Consider the following 9322-nt stretch of genomic DNA (forward strand, 5'->3'; position numbering starts at 1 on the left):
GTCCTACATCAGGATCATGTTGAGATTAAACTCATCATAATGAAGTATAATAATCATTTTAATTCTCAAATGTAGTACTTTAATATATATCAAATCATTGTGGGATACATGTGCAGGGATTTAAATCAGCCCCATCAATGTCAGATGTATATACCGCTGTTATTATTATCATTAGTACATTAATCTGCTTTACATTTGTATTTCTTTATTGTAAATACAGAATATGTATTTTTAAATGTGAGGATCTGTCTCATAATGCAGTAAATGTCTGTGCTCATAAGACTCAAAGCTTTGCCTGCCCTACAGTGAGAGATGACGGCTGATTCCCACAGCAGCCCAGACTCAGATTCAGCTTTAGCAGTCTCAGCATTCATGGACCATAATCCACCGCATTTGGAGCGGTCGCCTATGGTGGCCCAGTAGTGCAGCCGTACTAAATTAAACCACAACACAACGGAAACGCTCCGACCACGAGGGGGCTCTCGGAGAGAAATAAAGTTAGTTTTCCTTGCTATCGTTCTTTAGAGTCTGGGTCGTGACGGAAGCAACGCAATGCATTTTGGGACTTTAGGTCACGGAAGCCGCTGTCCATACTGTGTCGTATAGGAGATTGACGCTTTAGTTCTAAAAGTAGGACTAGTTCAGTGATTAATTTTATTTAGTTACAATGGTGAACGTGTGTTGTGTCATTAACTGCCATAATCGCACTCACGGCCGGCGTGGAAACCGAATCGCAAATGGAGTGTGATTGTTTAGCTTTTCCTCCTGGAAACAGCACATTGGATCTCATTGGTGGACTTTAGGACACAGACACTACATTAGCGAATGTGTAGTAGTGGAGGTAGATGTAAAAACTTGTGTTAGAAAGTTAAAAACACATTCTAATGGTGTACGCTTGCTGTGTTATGGACTGCTATAGCCGCTCTCATGAACTGCGTGGGGAAAAACCTCAAATGACGCAATTTTTCAGTTTACCAGTGAAAGTAAAACTCAATGAAAATAAACCGCTTACCCATAATGTGTCTTTATAATTTGTGTTTATTTATTATTCATAACAGATATATTACAGATTTAAGATTTCTGAACCGCTTATATATGCTTATGCCATAAATGATGTAAACACACCTGGAAATTCTTCATTGCTTCTCTCAGTAGAAGGAATATTGTACTTGTACCTTTTAAGTCCAGTGAAACTGTTTAGTACTGTAGGCTAGCCTGGATGCCAGCCGAACTTAGCCCCGCCCACAGAATGTTTAGGTCTGGCGGTTCGGTCTGGCCTCGCTCCATAGAGGAGTAATTATCCCTGAACAGAAACTCTTCAGACCAATGAGAGTTTTTTTACAACACCGGCAAAGATCGTGTATTCCAGCGCGCGTACAGACAGGGTTGCCAAGTTTTTACAACAAAACCCGCCAACTACTAGCCCTAAACAATAGCTTCTCGGGGGGTTCTCCGGGGGGAAACGGTGTTTGGGGGTAAAATGTGTTATTTTGGCACGACTGCTGCTAAAATTCGCACTCATGGGTCTATATATCACATAATAGTCGCTTCAACCCGCGGACATAGAAAACAACCGAGGAAATAGTGGCGGCCACCCCTGGTGAACCCCACTGGCCATGGCGTAGGTTTGGGGGGGACGCTAGGTACTAGTCCAATCAATATTTAAAATAAGCAAAATGACAGACACATCCATGAACTAAAGGTTAATGGATAATATAATATTCCATACATTATCAGAGCTTGGCAGACTTATTTTTCTAGACATTAGACCGGTTAATTAATAGGTTATAGCCTATTAATGTTATCAATTTATCATTTAGCAGTTTGATATTTAAAAAAATATTTAGATTAAAATGAGACAAATAAGTACATAATAATATAGTCATAATAGTAAATTAATAAAGAGGATTAAACATTTTTGAATTTCAGAATTGTCATTAAAGTGGTTACTGGGGTCAGAATGACTGCTTAAAGAGACAGTGCACCCAAAAATGAAAAATCTGTCATAATTTCCTCACCCTCAAGTTGTTCCAAACCTGAATGCATTTCTTTATGTAGAACACATATGAAGACACATTCCTACCATGGAAGTCAATGTTGCCCCGAAAGCAAACATTTGGTTACAAACGTTCTTCAAAATATATTATTTTATGTTCAACAGAACGAAGAAACTCATACAGGTTTGGGACATCATGAGGGAGAGTAAATGATGACAGAGATTTCATTTTTGGGTGAACTATCCCTTTAAAGTACACCAATACAGGCTACTAAAGAGCTCTTCAGAAATAAATAAAATAATCAAAAGTAAAATAATTTAAAATGTGTTCTGTGGCAAGTTTACATACATGATTCCATGTTTATTGTTGAGCGGTTGTCATTGTTTCATTGTCACTCTTATCACTCTTATATTGCCAAGTTCATCAATTACTTTCAAAAACAGATTCAAAACTGATTTGGAAAAAAAAAACATGCACACAAAATAACTTATTTTCAATATAAAAAGTGATTGTGGACTGGATATTTTTTGACCCTTTATCACAGTCTTGGACATGTCAAAGATTAGTACCAACACTGGCTCTGATGCATTGTTAGTTTGTGTGCAGCGTCAGATTTACATTGTTTTAATCCCTCATTTATATGCAGTTATTATACTCTATACAAATGCCAGAAACTAAGCTTCTTCTTTTTTTTTTCAGCACAGGCCTATCTAAAGGGTTAATGGTGCCACCAGGTTATCAACTGTAAAAATTACACATTTACCTCTTCCCAACTGGGAAAACCACCAACAATCAGGAATGCTTGAGTATATGGTGTCATGGCTTTCCAATCAAGAAATGAGGCTATAATGGAAGTCAATGGGGCAAAAACAGCCACGAACAGTAAATGAGGGAGGAAAAATCTGATGCTGCACAAAAACTAACAATGCATCAAAGCTAAAGTTGTTACTAATCTTTGACATGCCCAAGACTTTTATATGTATATATATATATATATATATATATATATATATATATATATATATATATATATATATATATATATATATATATATATATATATAATATTTAAAATAAGTCATTTTGTGTGTGTGTGTTTTTTTTTCTTCCAAATCCGTTTTGAAAATCATTTATGAACTTGGAAAATAAAGAGTATTATTATTTTGGTACTGGATAATTTGAACTGAAGAGCCTCATAAATTAATAGACTTATTAATAAACTTTGCGCACTCAGACAGCAACAGGTCAGCTCATGCCCGTCAGTCAACAATTTCAAAATAAGTTAACGTTAGAAGACGTAGACTACTGGTAAGTAAATAAGTCAAAAAATATTTTTTAGTAAAAGATGACGGGGAATTATGTGTTGTGACGTGCTACAGGCCGGTTTACTACACCACTAGAATAAAATTCTGAAATTATGGTTTCTAGTTTTGGTGTGCCAGCCCAAGATTTTAAGTGGCCCCATCTGGCCACCCCTATGAAACATTTCGGGAGGCGCCACTGCGTGGAAAAAAACGCGGACTTGGCAACACAGTAGTTGAGCTCTGTCTGTTGACATTTGACAATGCGTCGCTTCGTTGCTCTGATTGGTTGTAAGTCTATCCAATTGATGTCTTTCCTGGTTCAGTTGAAACACGCCCCATAATCACAGCCCAATGGAGCATCAGACTCATATTCTGACTCGAATTGAGTATGACCACGTCAGGCTAGTACCACACCATACCCGGAGGAGGTCCATATTCCAGGAGTAGGAATATAGTGTGGCCCCTTTAAGAGATGAGCGCTCCCTATTGAACTGCCGGTGTCATGATAAATCCTGTCCCCCTGTGAAATCGTGTCCGCTGGTAGTGGTTTTAAATGCCTGATCAAAAGTTGTTATACATGGTCTGGACAATCAATTGTTTAAAAATAACTAACACGCAAAACATTTATTTGAAATATTTAATTGATTGCTATAATGGGAGCAAAAACATGTTCTGAATGATATACTTATATAAGCACTTATAGCTTCAGTTATATACTACTAATATATGAAACAAATGCTTTGTAAGATATTAAAGACTATTTTAACACAATTTAAACAGCAACAATCAAAACGCGATTGTGTAAGAATTGTAATCAGGCTCTGAACAGAATACCTATTAAAATTTCTTTCAGCCAATAGAATCGCTCTGGGGTCCTTGCGGACACGATTTCACAGGGGGACAGGATTTGTCATGACACCGGTATTTTATGTGTCAAACAGAAAATGTGCGCTGCGTTAATAAAAATAATGCAGTTAAAATGAATTTGCGTTAACGCGATATTAACGCCTTATTTTTGACAGCTTTTTATAAAAAGTTATTTTACAGTGTCCTTGTTACATACTTGTACTTATAATATTTACAATAGTATCAACATTAAAATATGCATAATTACCCAAACAAACCCTAACCTATAGTAAGTGCATGTAACTTACTTAATTAATATTACTCAGTACTTAAACATATAATTACACTGTAACAATGACACAGTAAAATACAGTTTAAACAGTGCCTGGCTATCATACGTTAACGTTTCCTGTATATGTACTCCATCCACTTAACCAGAGAAACTCTCGAGTTATTGAACAGTGACCCATGGCGAATGGAGAGTGTAATTCTGCGATGAGTGTTTCTTCGACATGACCTAAGAAAATTAAAAAATCTAAGAAGGAGGTTCCCTAAAATTATGTTAACGTTAACTAGGCTATCCAAATAACGAATTAAACTGTGCCTGAAGTTAACTTACTTACCATATGTAACCATCACGTCCACTGTGTGTTGTAATCGTTCTCGGTTACTTTCGTAACCTCGGTTCCCTGAGAGAGAGGGAACGAGTATTGCGTATGGGAACAACTCCTTTTCTCGAGAATGTGAAGCAAAACTTTATTAATAAAGGTATCTATGTAAAGCGCCGTGCAGCTGCACGGCCATAGCCCGGCGCGAGGAGCGCTCTGATTGGCCGGGCCGCGGCAACTGCAGGAACCTATGGTGCGGCGGCTGAGAGGAGCGAACCAATGGAGGCACTCCAGAGAGACCACCGAAAAATGGGGCAGCATCTGTTATTTCTGTAGTACATCCTTTAGTTATACAATTGTGCTCTTATCCACGCAAATTGTTTTAACCATTCATGAATGACAAGACAAAAACATCCTGACACACACACAACACTCAAAAAGACTTGCACGCCAGTATTGCGCTTGAATGAACAATAACACACTCATTTATGCCAAAATATTTGTTTTGTCGAGGAACAGTCTTAAAGGGTTAGTTCACCCAAAAATTGTAATTATGTAATTAATGACTCTCCCTAATGTCGCTCCACACCCGTAAGACCTCCGTTCATCTTCACACACAGTTTAAGATATTTTATATTTAGTCCGAGAGCGTATGCAAGTGTATGCACACTATACTGTCCATGTCCAGAAAGGGAATAAAAACATCATCACAGTAGTCCATATGAGACATCAGTGGGTTAATTAGAGTCTCTTGAAGCATCCAAAATACATTTGGGTCCAAAAATAACAAAAACTATGACTTTATTCAACATTGGCTTCTCTTCCGGGTTTGTTGACAATCGCGTTCATGACACTGCAGTGGCGCTGCTGACGTAAGACGCTGCTGACGTTTTATCGGGTGTGCCCAAGCTTCGTTTATAGTCTGACGGAGACGCACACTGTAAACAAAACAACCTTCGCAAACATGTCTAAGGATTTCCACACAGAGGAAGACTTGCATTTTTTTGCTCAGCCATGTTGATTTGAACACGAATACAAGGTGCACCCGATAAAACGTCAGCAGCGTCTTATGTCAGCAGCGCCACTGCAGTGTCATGAACGCGGGTTGTCAACATTTTGGGGTGAACTAACCCTTTAAATTAGTTAAATAAAATCTAACTAGTAAAGAGTACAGTAGTGAGAGAATGAAATGCGTGAGATCCTGTCAGCAGTTGCAGGTCTTAGTGGCAGCAGCCTATTCATCTCTGTCAGTAAAGTTAACCGAAGAACAAAGGGAACGGAGAAAATTACTCATTGCTCTTGACTAAAGAAAGCTTGTAGCGTACTAAGATTCATCTATTTTTAATTTATGCAGTGCAGTGTTTTTAAAACCTTATTCAATTCTTGTATATGATAGGAAAGGTACAGGTAAATATGACATTTATTATGTTTTTAAGTGAGAATTATTTTAAATTCTAGCATTTGAAGCCTGACAATTTTTTAAAATTTGGACTTTTTTAGTTTTCATCAAAACATTAGTATAAATTACTAATATCCGTGATACTGGCCTTCATATATGAAAACTGATACCGCTGATTTCCTATTACTTTTTCATAAAAAATATGTTGTTGATATTACTTTGTTTATAAAGGAGGACATGAGGAGTCTTCCTCCTTGGAGGACAAAGACAAGCTGATGGTCATGGCCCAGGCAATAAAGGCACTTGAAGAGGAACGAGATTTTCTCCGTCAAACTGTCCTAAAACTCTCAAGTTAGAAAGATATCTGCTTTGCTCTAATGACTGTTTTATTAAATAATTTAGTAATCACTGAATGGGATTTTTTTTAACTTCTACATCAATCATGAAATGCTGATTACTTTTCTAAACTTGTTTGACTTTTTGTCTAACTAAATGTCTTCTTGTGTTCTTAGACAGAGGGGTAAAGACGAAAGTGAAGAAACTCTTGGACTCCAGCACTGAATGCAGCAGCAGTGGCACTGATGAGGAGTCCCTGAGTTCTTGCTCCTCTTCAGAGTCATCTGATTGCAACATTACTCGGAAGAGGAAAAGAGGTCATAAAAAGAAGACCAAGAGAGATACCAGGTCAAATACGAAGCACAGCGGTCCGTGTACCTTCGGATAATTAGTTTTTTCGTTTTTGTTTAAAAAAGGAAAAAACGAAGAGACCGTTAGTTTATCCCATATTCAAACATTCTCGTGGACATAAAAACGAGTTTCAGTTTATTTTATTTATATTTTTTATTTTGTTTTCATCACATTGTTCTGATGCATCAAATGAAAAAACAATAAAACCAAAAACGAAAAATTGAGGTTTTTAATGCACAAAGCGCGTATTAGTACACCGGAAGTATGCTGTATCCCTGGTTACTGGCGCTTGCGACAAACAAGGTGTCATTCATCAATCAAGATGGGGTCAGTCCTGGAAAATCACGCTGGAAACATATTAATATGATAAATAATGGAGCAACGTATTCTGATGTTTCCACTGCCTTGGCGTCCATTGGAATTGAAAGAGGCCGTTCTGTGGCCAGCATAAAGAAGTTCCTTGGGGACCGCAACCTGGTAAAGAGAGGACATCTGTCGGATGATCATTTGGAGGTGGCAGTGGCCAGTTCTATTCGAGAGGTGAGTTGTTGTTTTTGTTTTTTATAATCCTGCTGCTGCCACTACTACTACTACTTGATGTATACTGTCCGCATGCAATTTGACATATCCGGTTTCATATTTCGTACAAACTGGAGCGTCTTTTGGCCGGAAAATGATGACGGGCTACCTGGCCTTAAAGGGACTCCGTGTTTCCGAACGCCGCGTTGGATCAGCACTGAGGCAGGTCCATCAACCTTACCACCAAGCTCGTTTACAGGTGCCTACTTCAAGTGTTGTGTGTCTTTTCAGTTTAATTGTGTAATAATGTATGCATTGTTTGATTTGTATTATTTCCTCATATCTCATGTGTGTGTGTGTGTGTGTGTGTGTGTGTGTGTGTGTGTGTGTGTGTGTGTGTGTGTGTGTGTGTGTGTGTGTGTGTGTGTGTGTATATGCACAGTATGTGTATAGTAAAATTGGGGTATGAGGAATTAATACAATACTAATCAAAACGAGAAACTCGTAATGTTTGGAGTTACACTCGTAATGTGCAGTTGATGGGTACAGCTACAAAGTCGTTGGGCATGCAACCATGCCTGTCAAGAACAACCTTACTATCTATGAGGAGGTGTACAGGTTAGTTGGAAAAACCTCTGTAATAAGTAAATAGTATGAAATAAGTAAAAAAAATACAGCTGAATTAGTAAATTCAACTGTAAGGTTTTAGGATTTGAGTATTTTTTATTAACGCTTTCCTTACTGTATTTCAGACCAGCTGTTCTGTCCAATGGAATCTGGGACCAAGTACGTGTAGACTGTGGGAAAGAATTGTATTTATGTCTTTTTATGCAAGATATCCTAGCTGCATACAGATATAACACAGTAAGAGAGCCTTACAAGCAGACACCTTCAACAAAGGTGAGCATGTATTTTTTTAAAATAATTATTCTTTGAACCCTGTGGTAAACTAAGTTAATGTCTTTGATTCATATGTTCAGTACGCATAAAAGTGGTCGACTGAAAGATTGTAATTTTAAGTTTTAAATCAGAACCACAGGATTGAGCGTATGTGGCCGGAGATAAACAATCGGGTCAATTACCCTATTAAGGAGGCTTTGATTCAGCTGACTGATCAGGAAATGATTGACATGGAGGACCCCACCACTCGCTACTGTGTGTCTGAGCTGTCATGCCAGATAGGTCGTATTGGTGTAGGAAGAGTAGTGGACTCATGGAATGCCCACAGAATACCAGGTCTTCTGAATAGCAACCAGGTTTTTTTGCTTGTTCGTTTTTTGAGAAACAAACTAAAAGCACTAAATTTTTTGCTGGGAGAGGCGTTCCAAATACCTTGGGAGAAGGCGGTTGCTTCAAAAAGTTAAGTGAAGACCTGCTACCCAATTCCATAGTCGCTGCAAACATGTATTTACAAGAGATGGGATCCTCTCTGACCACACCAACAACATTTGGTATCTACCCTTTCGTAACAGAAGAGGACTGTGCATATGCAGAGCAGTCCTTTATTGATCAGTTTCCTGTCTGTCATCTGCAACAGTGTAATTAACAACAATTACAGAAATTTTCAGGAAGCAGTTATGTGCCTTATTTACATTACTCACAAATATTCAAATCCTTAAAGGTGGTGTATCTCCATGCACTCTTCGTGAAGATAGTGGAATTTAAATGTTAATTGATAATCTTTTTAAATAAGATTGTGGGTCTCAATTTGTGAACCAAATTTAGTGAATTAAGTCTACTTAAATAAACATTTCTATTTTTGGTTAAGATTTGTATAACCAGTAGCTGTAATTTGAGCAAATTAAAGTATCTCAAGCATGTACTTGTTTGAACAAAACATTTATTAAACACACATTCATTGAATACATTTTCTTACCAATGAGAGAAGACAAATAAAATATCTTCAAGTTAACGCTCCTTAATTCTTTGCCCTGGAATGTATGCACAGCTGTGTAAATGTGT

At 37.7% G+C, this 9322-nt stretch overlaps 1 pseudogene; it reads left to right on the plus strand.

The window, feature by feature from the left end:
• The first annotated feature begins 5944 nt into the window (after positions 1 to 5944).
• Positions 5945 to 8906, plus strand: LOC137049628 (uncharacterized; annotated as a pseudogene).
• The last annotated feature ends 416 nt before the right edge of the window (positions 8907 to 9322 follow it).

Source organism: Pseudorasbora parva, chromosome 2 (assembly GCF_024679245.1).
Source record: "Pseudorasbora parva isolate DD20220531a chromosome 2, ASM2467924v1, whole genome shotgun sequence".
Lineage (NCBI taxonomy): Eukaryota > Metazoa > Chordata > Actinopteri > Cypriniformes > Gobionidae > Pseudorasbora > Pseudorasbora parva.